This window comes from Mus caroli, unplaced genomic scaffold (assembly GCF_978045245.1).
Source record: "Mus caroli unplaced genomic scaffold, Mus_caroli_1 scaffold_18, whole genome shotgun sequence".
Taxonomy (NCBI): Eukaryota; Metazoa; Chordata; class Mammalia; order Rodentia; family Muridae; genus Mus; species Mus caroli.
In genome coordinates this window covers 67,016,162-67,028,652 of record NW_028227273.1, presented here as the reverse complement: position 1 = coordinate 67,028,652, position 12,491 = coordinate 67,016,162, and the positions used below count along the sequence as shown (strand labels likewise).

The 12,491-nt window shown below is 47.4% G+C and overlaps 1 long non-coding RNA gene and 1 pseudogene across 2 annotated transcripts; both read right to left on the bottom strand.

Annotated features, from left to right (window-relative positions):
• Nucleotides 1–483: 483 nt before the first annotated feature.
• On the bottom strand, nucleotides 484–1,342 carry LOC110284348 (mitochondrial import inner membrane translocase subunit Tim23 pseudogene; annotated as a pseudogene).
• Nucleotides 1,343–5,877: 4,535 nt separating this feature from the next.
• On the bottom strand, nucleotides 5,878–10,307 carry LOC147000462 (uncharacterized). Of its 2 annotated transcripts, XR_015045896.1 has the most exons (5): nucleotides 10,168–10,307; nucleotides 9,745–9,937; nucleotides 8,560–8,735; nucleotides 6,795–8,025; nucleotides 5,878–6,307 (listed from the first exon to the last, which is right to left on the bottom strand). It is a non-coding gene; the product is annotated as an uncharacterized LOC147000462 (long non-coding RNA). The 2 variants fall into 2 exon arrangements; XR_015045895.1 differs by lacking the exon at nucleotides 5,878–6,307 and having other exon boundaries at nucleotides 6,495–8,025.
• Nucleotides 10,308–12,491: the final 2,184 nt, after the last annotated feature.

The following is a 12,491-nucleotide window of genomic DNA, read 5'->3' as shown; positions in this document are numbered from 1 at the left end:
TTATTGCCTTTAGAGAGGGTCCTCACTGACTGGAAGGTTCCTTGTTTTTGTTAGACTGGCTGGCCAGCAAGCTTGCAAAAGCCACTGTTCTCTGCCACCAACACTGGGACTCCAGGCACGTGCAGCCATGTTTGGCTTTTTTGTGGTTTTGTTTTGTTTTGTTTTGTGACTGGGTCTCCTTATGTAGCCCTGGCTCCCTGGCACTCCTGAAGCTTGTTATGTAGACCTGGCTGGCCTCAAATTTACAAAGGTCAAGCTGCCTCTGCCTCTCAAGTGCTGGGATGAAAAGCACGTGCCAACCACACCTGGCCTTTGAGAATGGCTCTCACTCTAGTTTTACTGTACTTAGGTATGGCTACTACACAGATACAATTATTTTACAGTTACTTCCAGCATTCTTTTTTTTTTTTCTATTTTCACCCTTTATTTGGAAAACAGGGCAACATTTAAGTTTTAGATTTTTTAAATGAATTAACCTGGTAATAAAAAGTATGGCCTGAATTTGGAGAGTAAGTGGTTTTCCAGTTTGGGGTGCAAGATCATCTCCAAAGGAGAAGAGAACATATACTCAGTGAGCCACCAAGGGGTTGGCTTCCACTCACTGAGGGCAAGCAGTGCAGTCCAGGCTAACCATCCATGATCTTTTTCACAGCAAATCAGAGTCTCCAATTGTTCAAAATAACTGTAGATACAAAACAGAAAGCAACTCCAGACTGGCTTATAAATTGATCTGGATGACTATGAAGTGTCCCCCATTCCTGAGGTGCCAAAAATCTTCAGAGTGACTGTTGGAGCAGGGAACCTTTCATGTGCTCCCAGTTGTTATACAGTGCATAGAGACTGGTGTCAGTCCTGCCAGGCCACCGCGTGCTATTCCTCGAAGACCACCTGTACATTTATACAACATCCCAGTCATGGTTCCAGCTGCTACTGTGTTGAGGTCATCTTCTGCACGCCGTGTTTTTTCAATGATAACACCAAAAGCACTATAGAGCAAAGCCAGGGAGCCTAGAGTATTAGTCCAAAGTGCCCCTTGCCTAGTCACCATATTCAAAATCTGTACATTTCTTGGTTTGGACCAGGCCATGCTCTGGGTTTCCTTCAATCCTAAAGGAAGACCGTTCATTGCCCCGAATGCGGCCCCTGTCATGCAACATCCTCCAATGTAAAGAAAGCTAGTTCAAATCTGCCTCGGGTTTTATTAGCTCCAGTTGGCAAAATAAATTCATCAGTATCGCGGGACGCCGGCCAAATCAGCGTTCGAGTAACCCGCTCCTCCCACTCCAAAGAAGCCAGCTAACCCGCTGGTGGATTTGTTGCTACTTCCTCCGCCACCCTCCATGAGGTCGCAGCAAACGGTGGTGGGCTCGCCACCACCACCACGTCAGGCCGGGGACTTGGGGACTTGTGCTCGGCCGTGGCTGCGACAAGCAACAGCAGTCTACTTCCAGCATTCTGTACAGAAACATGCTATGCAGGTTTGGAGCCCAAGTACAGTCCTGGGTCAGACCGTTGGACCTCTCTATCCAGCTTGTCTCCTAGGCTACAGCATGGAGCCTAGATGTACAGCACACTCCATGATGGTTACATAAGAAAGAAAGAATCTTGCAAGGCTAAGGGAAGAGTGCTGGCCTAGCACCCATGAGGCCTGGGTTCTAGTACTGAGAAAGGAAATGCAGTGAGGAGAGAGGGAGGGAGGCAGGAAGGGAGGGGAGAAGGGAGGGAGGGAGAAGAGGAGAGATGGAGGGAGAGAGGGAGGGAGGAAAGAAAAGAGGGAGAGAGGGTGGGAGAGAGAGAAGAAGGGAGGGAAGGAGAAGAGAAAGAAGGAGAGAGGAAAGGAAGATAGAAGGGAGAGAGGGAGGGAGAGAAGGAGGGAGAGATGGAGAGGGGGGAAAAGAAAGGGAGGGAGGGGAGGAAGGAGAGAGGGAGGAAGAAAAGGAGGGAAGAGGGGAGAGATCCTTTACTACAGGATGAAATCTGCCAATTTGCTAACCACAGTCCTCTCAGAGTGTGGACCCATGGAGGATACATGACTATTTGTGTTTCTTGGCTGTGGGACTCCCTTCCAAAATGACCTGTTCTGGCAGATACAAGGTCTGCTGAGAGGGTGAGCATGTCAGAAGGCTGGCCAGGGGAGGCCAGGGGAGGAGGGTCTGGGACCTTTGCCCTCAGCTGTACCTTTGTGAGTTCTGCTGGCTGGGACCTGCCAGGCAGCCTGTCTCTCTGGTCACCAACACCTCAGCCTGTCAGGAGGAGGCTCATTCCCTCTGCTGAGTACAGACACTGCAGCCCCAGGAGGGAGGGAACACAAAGGCCATATCTAGCCCTAGTCTCCTGCTGTGGAGCTGTGTCTACAGTCTGGGCTCAGATGACAGAGACAGAATTGAGCTCTGGATGACAGCTGGACTCGGAGCTGTCAGTCTGTCGGCCAGGGAGGGTGGACACACTCCGGCTTGCTGGTTCTGCCTAGAGAAGCCCGCCCCTGACGCTATGCAGAACCTCTATTTATAATTTCCCGTGATAACAGGCCCATTCATCCCCTCTGCTGGCCCTAATTGCACCGGAGCGAGGGATGACAGCTTAATTATGAATCTCACAAAAATTGAACTTGGGCTGTATCAACAAAGTCCAATTGCTGTCACTCAGGGGTAGCTCTTTGCCCTTCATTGTGGCAAAGGGCACTTGGAAAAAAAAAGAGAAAAAAGAAAAAGAGAAAGAGAAAGAGAAAGGAAAAGCTTGGCCGAGTTCCATTTCCAACAGACTTTTATTTTTCTGGCTCCAAAGCATCGGAGTTTGGGAGACAGAAAGAAGCCCTTTTCTGTTTGCTGGGGGTGGTAGCTGCTGGTCACTGCCTGGTTGGAGTGGTGTTCCCCCGACCCCTGGAGATTCGGGATATGAGGGGTCTTGGGGACTGCTTGTTTGGGATTGAAAACTGGGTGCAGTTCAGCCCACAGATGTTTTATTTGGCAAGCAGAGTTTTTCTTTTTAAACTTTAAAAAACGTTGGGATAAAGTCCACATCACACAAAATTAACCATTTTAGAGCCCGCAGTTCCCTGCTCTGTGACATTTACAGTATGGCCACCAGCTGTCTCCCAAGTGTTTTCACCACCTCAGAAGAAACCTCTGTACCCGTTAAGCCCCAATTTCCTGTTCTATCCCTACAAGGCCCTGGTCAAGGCATTCTGGTCCTGATGTTGTGGATGCAGCCACTGTGACCCTCGGTGTCTGGCTTGGCACCACATCTCTCCCTCCCGAGGGAGGTTCCTTCACACTGTCTCAGCACAGGAGAGGCTTTGCTCTGGTTCCCGGCCGCCTTATGGAGACACAATTCCTGGCTGTGTCGCCCATGAAGCCTTCTCTACTTTCTCTTCCTTGTCCACTGTCATCCATTGTGTCACCATGTCAGAATCAAATGAGTTGTCAACAGCGAGCTGAAGTTCACAGAAGAATGGAACAGCTTTAAAAGCCTATGCATCGCTGTTACCCAGCACTGGGAGTCTGGCTGCCCTGGCTAGACATGAAGGAACAGAGGCTACCCAAGCCACTGTGCTCGTGAAGATCACAGGGTGACAGTGTCTAGGGAGAGCCACCTTCTTGCTCCCCACCACTGTTGGCTTTTTCTGGGGGGGCGGGGGAGAGACAGTAAAGATCAGGATTTCTGTCTTAAGGGAGCTGTGACCACTGCTCATGGGAGGCCCTGCCCTGGCGTTTGGTTATTCTGTGCTTTGGGCCTTTGTGTTTCTCTTGAGAGACACACCAGATACTTTCGTGGTCTTGGTGGGCAGGGCCTGTGCTATATTCTCTTAGGCTGAAGATCTGGCTGTGTTACATTAGGTGCCTAGATCAGGCCCAAAGGACTCCTGTGGGAAAGCCTGCCTGGGCTTCTAAGTAGGGAAGGAGGGATTTGAGCCCTTGATGTGGCTGCACCTGAAACCCTGATGGTTTTCATTTCCTGCTGGAGATGGCAGCCAGGGCCTCACATGCATTGAGGAGCAGTCTTTACTGAGTTGCACCCCCAACCCAGATCTTTCTGTTGTATAACTCAATTTGGCAGCACATTGTGTTGGGAATGTGTTCTGAGACATGCAGTTAGGCAGTTTCATCACCATGGAAACATGCACTTACACAAACCTAGATTGTCTAGGTCAGGCACTAAGCATGAATGACTCCTTGATGCTTCTAGGGAGTGTGCAGTAAATCCAAATGGCTGGGCTGCTGAGAGCATGGCGTGGTGTTATGCACTGGAAGCCAACAGCAGAGACAGAGCTGTGGCAGCCACTTACCAAGCACTGTGTGCAGACCACAATCACAGTGGCTGTCCTTTATAATCCTGCCACTTATGCAGGTTTGTTTACACCAGCACAACTACAAAGTGCAGCCTTGCACTGGCTGTATCCCAACAGGCATGGCCACAAAGGGTGGTAGGGTTTTTTCCTCCTCTTCTACTATATTCCTATGGGACCACCATCACATATATGGGCTTCTTTTCTATTTCTGTGGTAAGACACCATGACCAAGGCAATTTATAGAAGAAAGAACATATTGAGGTCTCTCAGTTTCAGAGGCTGAGTCCATACATAGCATAGCGGGAAGCATGGTGGCAGGCAGGCAGGCATGGTGCTGGAGCTGAGAACTTACATCTGAGAGCCAACCATGCAATAGAGAAAGCTAACCAGGCCTAGCCCATCCTCAGTGACACACCTCCTCCCACAAGGCCACGCCTCCTAAGCCTTTCCAAACACTTCCACCAACTGGGATCAAAGTGTGTAAACCCATGAGAGCTTTCTCATTAAAACCACCATATGGTCCATTTGTCACCTGGAGAACAAGCATACATTTTATCTTTTGTCCCCTTAATGTAGTTTCACTAATCCCCTGAAGTCTACAAAACACGGCTTGCTGTTGTCATAGTTACTGGTCATTTATGGAGGATGGGATGGAGGTTAGGGAGGTGACTCCTATTTTGAGTAGCTGGCCTTGGCATTTAACAAGCATAAACACCTGTGCACTGTGTTTAAAGTATCCAGGAAAGCTGGAAACGTTGGAATACGTAGGGGAATACACTGAGAATCCCATCACTCACAAATCACTATCCCTGAAGCTGTAAAAGAGTTTAAGGTCCATTCACATTTTCTGTAGTTCTGTTTCCCCCTGGCAGAAGTGGAGAGCCGTTCTTAGCATCTCCCTGAGTCCAGGGACATGGGGAGGCCACAGGCTCCAGGCCACTCTGCTGCTAGAACTTTTGTCCTGAAGGCTGCTGTCAGCCTCCTCTTTCACGACGGCCCCCCTTGTTCGTGCTACCACTAGGTGGCGCTGTGGAATACTGACCAGCTCCTCTAGCTGGATGAGAGAGGGAGACTACATGGAAGGACACCTGCTGTGAACACGCAGCTGCTTAAGGTGTGGGTACCACTCAGGGCAAGTAAGGAGGGTGTGGGCCCTGCAGAGAGAGGGCTGAAAGTCGCAAATCAACAAAGGGGTGATCATGGAGAGCTGATAGGAAAGAGGGTGAGACAAGGAGATGGTGGGAGTTCTGGAGTTGCCTGGGGAGGGGTCAGGGGTGAGAGAGGTGAGGTGGTGGGGGCTTGGGTCAAAACTCAGAACAGTAGTATAATGGCAGCAAAAAGCTACCCAGAGGCTGGAACCTGAAGAGGGACTTAATTCCTGTCCTCAGCCTAAGCATGGAGTCTAAGAGACTGAGGCAGGAATGGGCTATTGGGGTAAGCTTAGGGAGTTCACTGAAATAGAAGCATAGATGTGTTTGTGTGTGTGTGTGTGTTTTTTCTGTTTCTGTTGAGTTCAGCATGTCCTGAAGGCAGTGGCTCTTTCCTCCTGTGATGAATTCTAACACACCCTGTGAGGAAGCCCAGATTTATAGGAACCAACCCTGGTTGCCTTACTGTGGACACACAAATAGGGTGGTTAAGTAGGGACCAGTCAGGAAGAATGGTGGAATCTGGTGTGGGAAGGGGGCCATCAAAAGTTGCTAAAATTAAATAGTCAGATCTACAAGGCCATTTGCCGTTTCTGTCCACCCTGGATCCATGTGGCCCCCACCCACTACTTCCTTGCTTTTTGGGGGGTGGATGTGGGAGGGGGTTGTTCTTTTATCAGCTCCTGCTGCCTCACAGTATCAGCAGTCTGACTTCACACCTGAACGTGCCACTCGTCATACTGGGAGCCCTCCCAGGTCTGAAGCCTGAGTGGTCCCTGTCTGTGGCGCTGATGAGGATATAAGGGGGCCTTCACACTTCCTTTCACACTTCCTTGGCTCCTTGTATCCTTCTCCTCCATGGCTCACACGCCTGTGGAGAAAATATAAGATTCAATGCTGTGAGTCTTAGTGTGGCCATTTTTGCATCTCTCCTCTCCGCCCAATACTTTTTGGGTAGCACTGAGATGTCCATGCACTGCAAAGCACCATGGGATAGGAACAGAAGCAGAATGGGGTCAAGAGGCTGGGAAAGCTTTTTAGAGCAGGCAAGTCTTGAGCTGGCCTTCAGAAAACAGGTATCCATCAAAGGAAAGACTAGAATCTGAGAGCTCGGGCTTGGGGTATAGCCTGAGCAGATTCTGGGAGGGGACTTCCTGCCTCCTGGTGCAGGGAGGAGAGACAGAGGAAAGAAGGGCATCTAGGGAGGAAGGGCACCTTCCCCAAAGCTGGGAGAGCTCTGTCAGACTATGCATGTTTGTTTTGTCAGAGAGGCGCTGGGTGCTCAGGTCCAAGAGGCCTGACCAGGGGGCAGTTACCAGAAAAGCCTGTCTTAGAGCTCAATGTTGGTAGACACCTACCAAGTGCAGAGGCTTTCAGGGCAGGCAGTGGACATGGGTACATCTGCACAGGCAGTAGATCTGGTTGCCTAGCTCAGAAGGACGCCAGTGTGGGCACTGTAGTCTACATGTGTAGCTCCTCTTGCTGTTAAGGTTGCCTCGCTGTCATCTCTTAGCCGGGGTGTGTCTGAGAGGTGTTTCGAGAGATGACAATGGCTTATTCCCTTGTTGGATTCAAAATTTGAGGGAACTGAGAGGCAGTGGGATTGTTGAAGGTGAGGCCTGGTGGGAAGACTCAGTCACTGCCTACAAATGCTTCTAGAGGGCTTCCCTTGCCCTGGCTCCTTCCTGTTGCCGTTCTACTGTTTCCTGTCCATTATTGGTAAGAACTCCTTCAGTCATGTGCTCCGGTGGCCATGATTATCTGTCCCAATGTCCTTCCTACCCACGTGCACAGGAAGCAGTGACAGAGCGCTTTGAAAACATCAGCTAAAGCCAACTTTCTCTCCTGGACTTGTTCTTGTCAGATATTTCACTTCAGTGATGTGCAAGTGATGAATCCGTCCTCCATCTGCAGGGCCCAGCAACTTCAACAGAGAGTGTTTGGAAACAAACTGCATCAGTGAAGAGTGCTTGCAGCCTTTCCAGCCTTTCCTCCTGACACTCCTTCAACTCAGCATGGCGGCTGTCTGCAGGGCATCGTAATATCTGAGATAAGCGAGTCATCTAGAAGCGGTGTAAAGTGCACAGGAAGTCCTGCTCACGCCTATGCCTATGTCCGTTTTATAGAAGGAATGTGAGCATCCTACGGTTTGGTAGCCTCAGTTTCCCTGGAATCTATCACATCACATGCATCCTGAGAGATAACCGTGTGTGAATCCAGCCGGGGTGGCCCCCAAACACAAGTACTGAGCATTTCTGTTTCCGGGGATTCCCCACTGCCATACTGAACACGGGTCACACTCAGGAAAGGCCAGCGTTGTGCTGTTAGTTAGGCTGCTGCCATGCTGAACCCGAGGCTCTTTCAAGAGAGGCCCTTGGCACTATCCACAGTAGCCACACTATGGAAGCGGCCTGCGTAACTAACCATCGATGGGCAGATGAAGAGGGTGGACTGTAGATACATAGTAGAATTTATTCATCCGTGAAGAAGAAGGAAATGATATCATTGCAGGAAAATGGGTAAAACAGAAGAGCAAGATGAAATGTCTTACCACAAATGTGGAAACGAGAGGTTGAAGAAAAAGATGACCTGGATATAGAGGAGAAGAGACTTTTAGGGAGCGGCAGGGCCTGGACCAGGGAGCACATGGACAGAAAGAATGTAGAAAGATGAGAAGACATTAATCAATGCTCAATGCCTGTATGAAGATGCAAGAGTACATCCATTTTTGCATAATTAATATGTATTAATAATCATGACAAAAAGTATGGTGGGTCAAAGGTCATAGCATATGCTCATTACAAGGTTTCTCAAACTAGCATATCTTGGTTTCAGGTTCACTTAAAACTATTGAAGAGCCCAGTGAACGTGTGTGTGTGTGTGTGTGTGTGTGTGTGTGTGTGTGTGTGTGTGTGTAAGTATGCTCACAAGTGCATGTGTGCATGCTGTGTGTCTTGGGCATATATCTCAAATAGTTGCCATGTTATGAGAGAAGTTAGAATTTCTATGTACAAATTGTTATTGATTTGTTGCATATTAATTGAATTATAAAAATATACCAATATTAAACATTAACATGGTGTACTATATGAAGAATGAAGGCTCGTTTGGTAAAGCACTCACCTTGCAAATGTGAGGAGCTGAGTTCTATCCCAGCATGCGTGTATAGAGAAAAGCTGGATGTAGCAGTATGCCTGAGATTCCATCAATAGAGAGGCAGAGACGAGAGAGAGGGTCCTGGGGTTCACTGGCAAAGCCAGTCTAGCCAAACTGGCAAGCTCCAGGTTCACTGAAAGAGACTGAGCAAGACCCTCGACATTGATCTTTTGCCTACTGATAAACACACACACACACACACACACACACACACACGTATTTAAAGGATTTTTTTAAAAAGAACTTGCCCTTTGGTCCAAGTCAGGGGTTTTTGCTGTATCTCTGTGGAGTGCTACAGCTTTCCCAGGATTCCTGGCCCCTCCCAACCTGCCCTGTGAGGTGACTGGGCTCAGCCTCTGTCCAGCAGTGGCGTAGTTCACTTCTGTGCTGCCCAGTTCACTGTACTGCCAGTGTGTGGTGAGCCTGTCACCAATCCAGTGACCCCAGGGGACAGTGGTTCTGTGAAGATGGTCACAGTATGAGTGTTCTTGGCTTCTGGACTCTGGCTTGCCTTTATGCTATGGGTTGGATGTTCCCTCAAAACATGTGCTAGAATATAATTGCTGCTGTATAGTGAAGAAGTGGAGCCTTTGGGAAATGATGGATTAATGTTGTTGTTGTGGGAGTGGTTCCCTCTGTGTTTCACATGGGGTCTTTCTCACCACAAGATATCATGCACTAGGTGATGACAGAAGAGGGGAGGGTCCAAGGCCAGCACCACCTTGGCCTTCCCTGCTCTGGAATTCTGAGAAATAACTTTTATCTTTGTAAGTGATTCAGACTTAGGAGTTCTGTGACAGTAGCAGCAGGACAGAGACACCCAAGTTTTTCTCCCAGGAGGATTCCCTGCTGAGTCTGTCCTGAAGGTGTGTGTGTGTGTGTGTGTGTGTGTGTGTGTGTGTGTGTGTATGTGATGACTAAGGAGGGACCAATCCCAGCAGATGTTCATTCATGCAGAGACACAGCTGAAAGACTGTCAGCTTCCTTATCCTGTTTCTGATGCCTGGCCTCTGATTCAGCCTGTCTTTCCCTCTATTCTAAGCCCCCCTGAGCTGGCTTCTGTCCTGAGTTCTGTAAGCTGTGCACACAGTCCTGTCTTTCTGCAGGGTGCAGGCCTGGCCTCCATTGTTGGCATAAGCCTTATGACCTTACCTCACTGGGACTCCATAAAAGCCTTCTCCATCTCTCCTCCCAGATGTTGCCATAAGCCCCACATCCTCCGACAGCTCTGAGGACTCCACACTTTCAGATCTTGTAGGATGGTGCAGGCCGTACAGTGGTGGCTGCTCTCTGCTCTTTCCTATGTAACTCCAGCCTGACAGTGGGCGCTCCTGGGACCTCTCCCCTGCAAATCAGACATTCTGCCTCAGAGCCTGTGTCTAAAGACCATAGGGTTAAAGAGAGTCTGTCACAGGCAGGCATCTTGGCCAGCTTCAACAGCAACCTCTTCTAGGTCCCATGGCCTGGGTCTCAGACCCTGTGATGAATTGTATATACTTGACCTAGGGAGTGGCACTGTTGGGAGGTGTGGCCTTGTTGAAGTAGCTATGGCCTTGTGGATGTGGGCTTTAATACCTTTGTTGTAGTTGCCTGGAAGTCAGTATTCTGCTTGCAGCCTTCAGATGAAGTTGTAGAGCTCTCAGCTCCTCCTGCACCATGCCTGCCTGGATGCTGCCATGCTCCCACGTTGATAACAATGGACTGAACCTCTGAGCCTGTAAGCAAGACCCGATTAAATGTTGTCCTTTATAAGATGCTTTGCATTGGTCATGGTGTCTGCTCACAGCAGTAACACCCTAGACAGCCCCGTCTTGAGCATGGTTCACACTGAGTGCACGCCCTGGGACTGCAAGGAGGGACAGGACCACATGGACTGAGCAGAGTTGCTGGCAACTGATGTGCTTGAGAAAAGATATCAAGTTTTCTACAAAGAAAGGAGGTTGGACAACTAAGGATTTTTTTTTTCTTGAAAATGCTGCCATTTTATTATAACACTTAAGCTCACTGACTATGATACATAACGAAGTCATTCACAGAGCTGCCTAAATGCTCCTTGGCAAATCCCTTAGGACAGCCAGCATAGAGCCAATGAAAACAAACTCGCTCATAGCAATAATACTTCTCAAAAAAATTGTCGAGCCTTTTCAAATATTTTAAAGAACCCTAAAGAGGTTTTCATAAGTAGATTTTCTTTTAGCATCCAGGAATTAACTAGATAGTGAAAGTTTCAGTTTTTTAGTTTTCACCAATAAGTGTTAATGTTCTCACTCTATACAACACTTAGGCTATCTAAACTGTAACCACAAAGGTCTCCTGAGTTCCCAAAGTCACTTCTATCTAAAATTCAGGGCAAGGCTTTATTTACCATGTCGTAACATCCTAATCTATGAAACAATGGAATATTTTAATTTTTTTCTACCTGATAAATACTTACTGGAGTTTTGAGAAATAAAGTTAGCTCTAATTGTATGTTTAAGTGAAACAAAACTGTTTTGTAACCAATATCAAAGACAGTTACTCCCCTCCTTGCCCATAGAGAAGTCTGTGATATAAATATTTATACTTACTGTTCATTTCTTTTAAAATCATAATATTAGTTAAGAGTTCAATCTCAAAAATATTGAAGATTTTTCTGCAAACAGGAATATTCTGATGTGAAACCCAGAAAAACAAACCTCTCCCCTCTGCTCTGCCCTCCTTGCTTTAGCTTCTCCCTCTCTGAGTACTCCATACTGTGACCATTATTCATGGTTTCTAGAAGACAAAGGTTAATATATTCCATTATTCGGTTAATATTTAGTATCTGTTATGCTCTCAGATACATGTTTTGAATCCAATATATTTGTTGTCCAACGAAACATATATTTCTCTTTTTTAAAAAATTAATTAATTTATTTATATTCCAGTCATTGATCCCCCTCTCACTCCCCCCTCCCACAGTTCTTCATACCATTCTGCCTCCACTATGCCTCTGAGACGGTGTTCCCTTCCCTCCCAACATCCTTCTCAGGGGCCTCAAGTCTGTACAGAATTAAGCACATCCTTTCCTACTGAGGCCAGACAAGGCAGTCCTCTGCATTATAAATGTGGGGGCCTTGAACCAGCCCATGTATGCTCTTTGGTTGATGGCTTGTTCTCTTGGAGCTCTCAGAGATCCAGGTTAGCTGAAGCAATTGGTCTTCCAATGGGGTTGCCATAAATGTGAGAAACTGCTATTTTGACTCAAGAAGCTATAAAAGAAAGGAAGGAAGGAAGAGAGAAAGGAAGAAAGGAAGGAAGAAAAAATAAAAGAGCGGGGCATGGTGGCTCATGCCTTTAATCCCAGCACTTGGGAGGCAGAGGCAGGCAGATTTCTGAGTTCGAGGCCAGCCTGGTCTACAAAGTGAGTTCCAGGACAGCCAGAGCTTCAGAGAAACCCTGTCTTGAAAACCAAAAACCAAAAAACAAAAAACAACAAAAGGGCTTGAGAGATGGCTCAGTGGTTAAAGACACTGACTGCTCTTCCAAAGGTCCTGAGTTCAAATCCCAGCAACCACATGGTGGCTCACAACCATCTGTAATGGGATCAGATGCCTTCTTCTGGTGTGTCTGAAGACAGCAACAGTGTACTTACATATAATAAATAAATAAATCCTTAAAAAAAAGAAGAAAGAAAGAAAGAAAGAAAAAAGGAAGAAAGAAGAAAGGAAGGAAGAAGAAAGGAAGGAAGGAAAGAAGGTCATAGGTAATAAAAATGAAACAAAAACTCTAAACCCAGGTTCATAGAATGCTGAAGCCTTGCTATATGCAAGGAGAAAATAAGAATTTTCTGCTAAAATGAAGGATGAAAGTAGTATGATAACAAAAATTGAATTACTATCTTGTATTTTTTGGTGAGAAGTCTGGTGACAGAAATCATT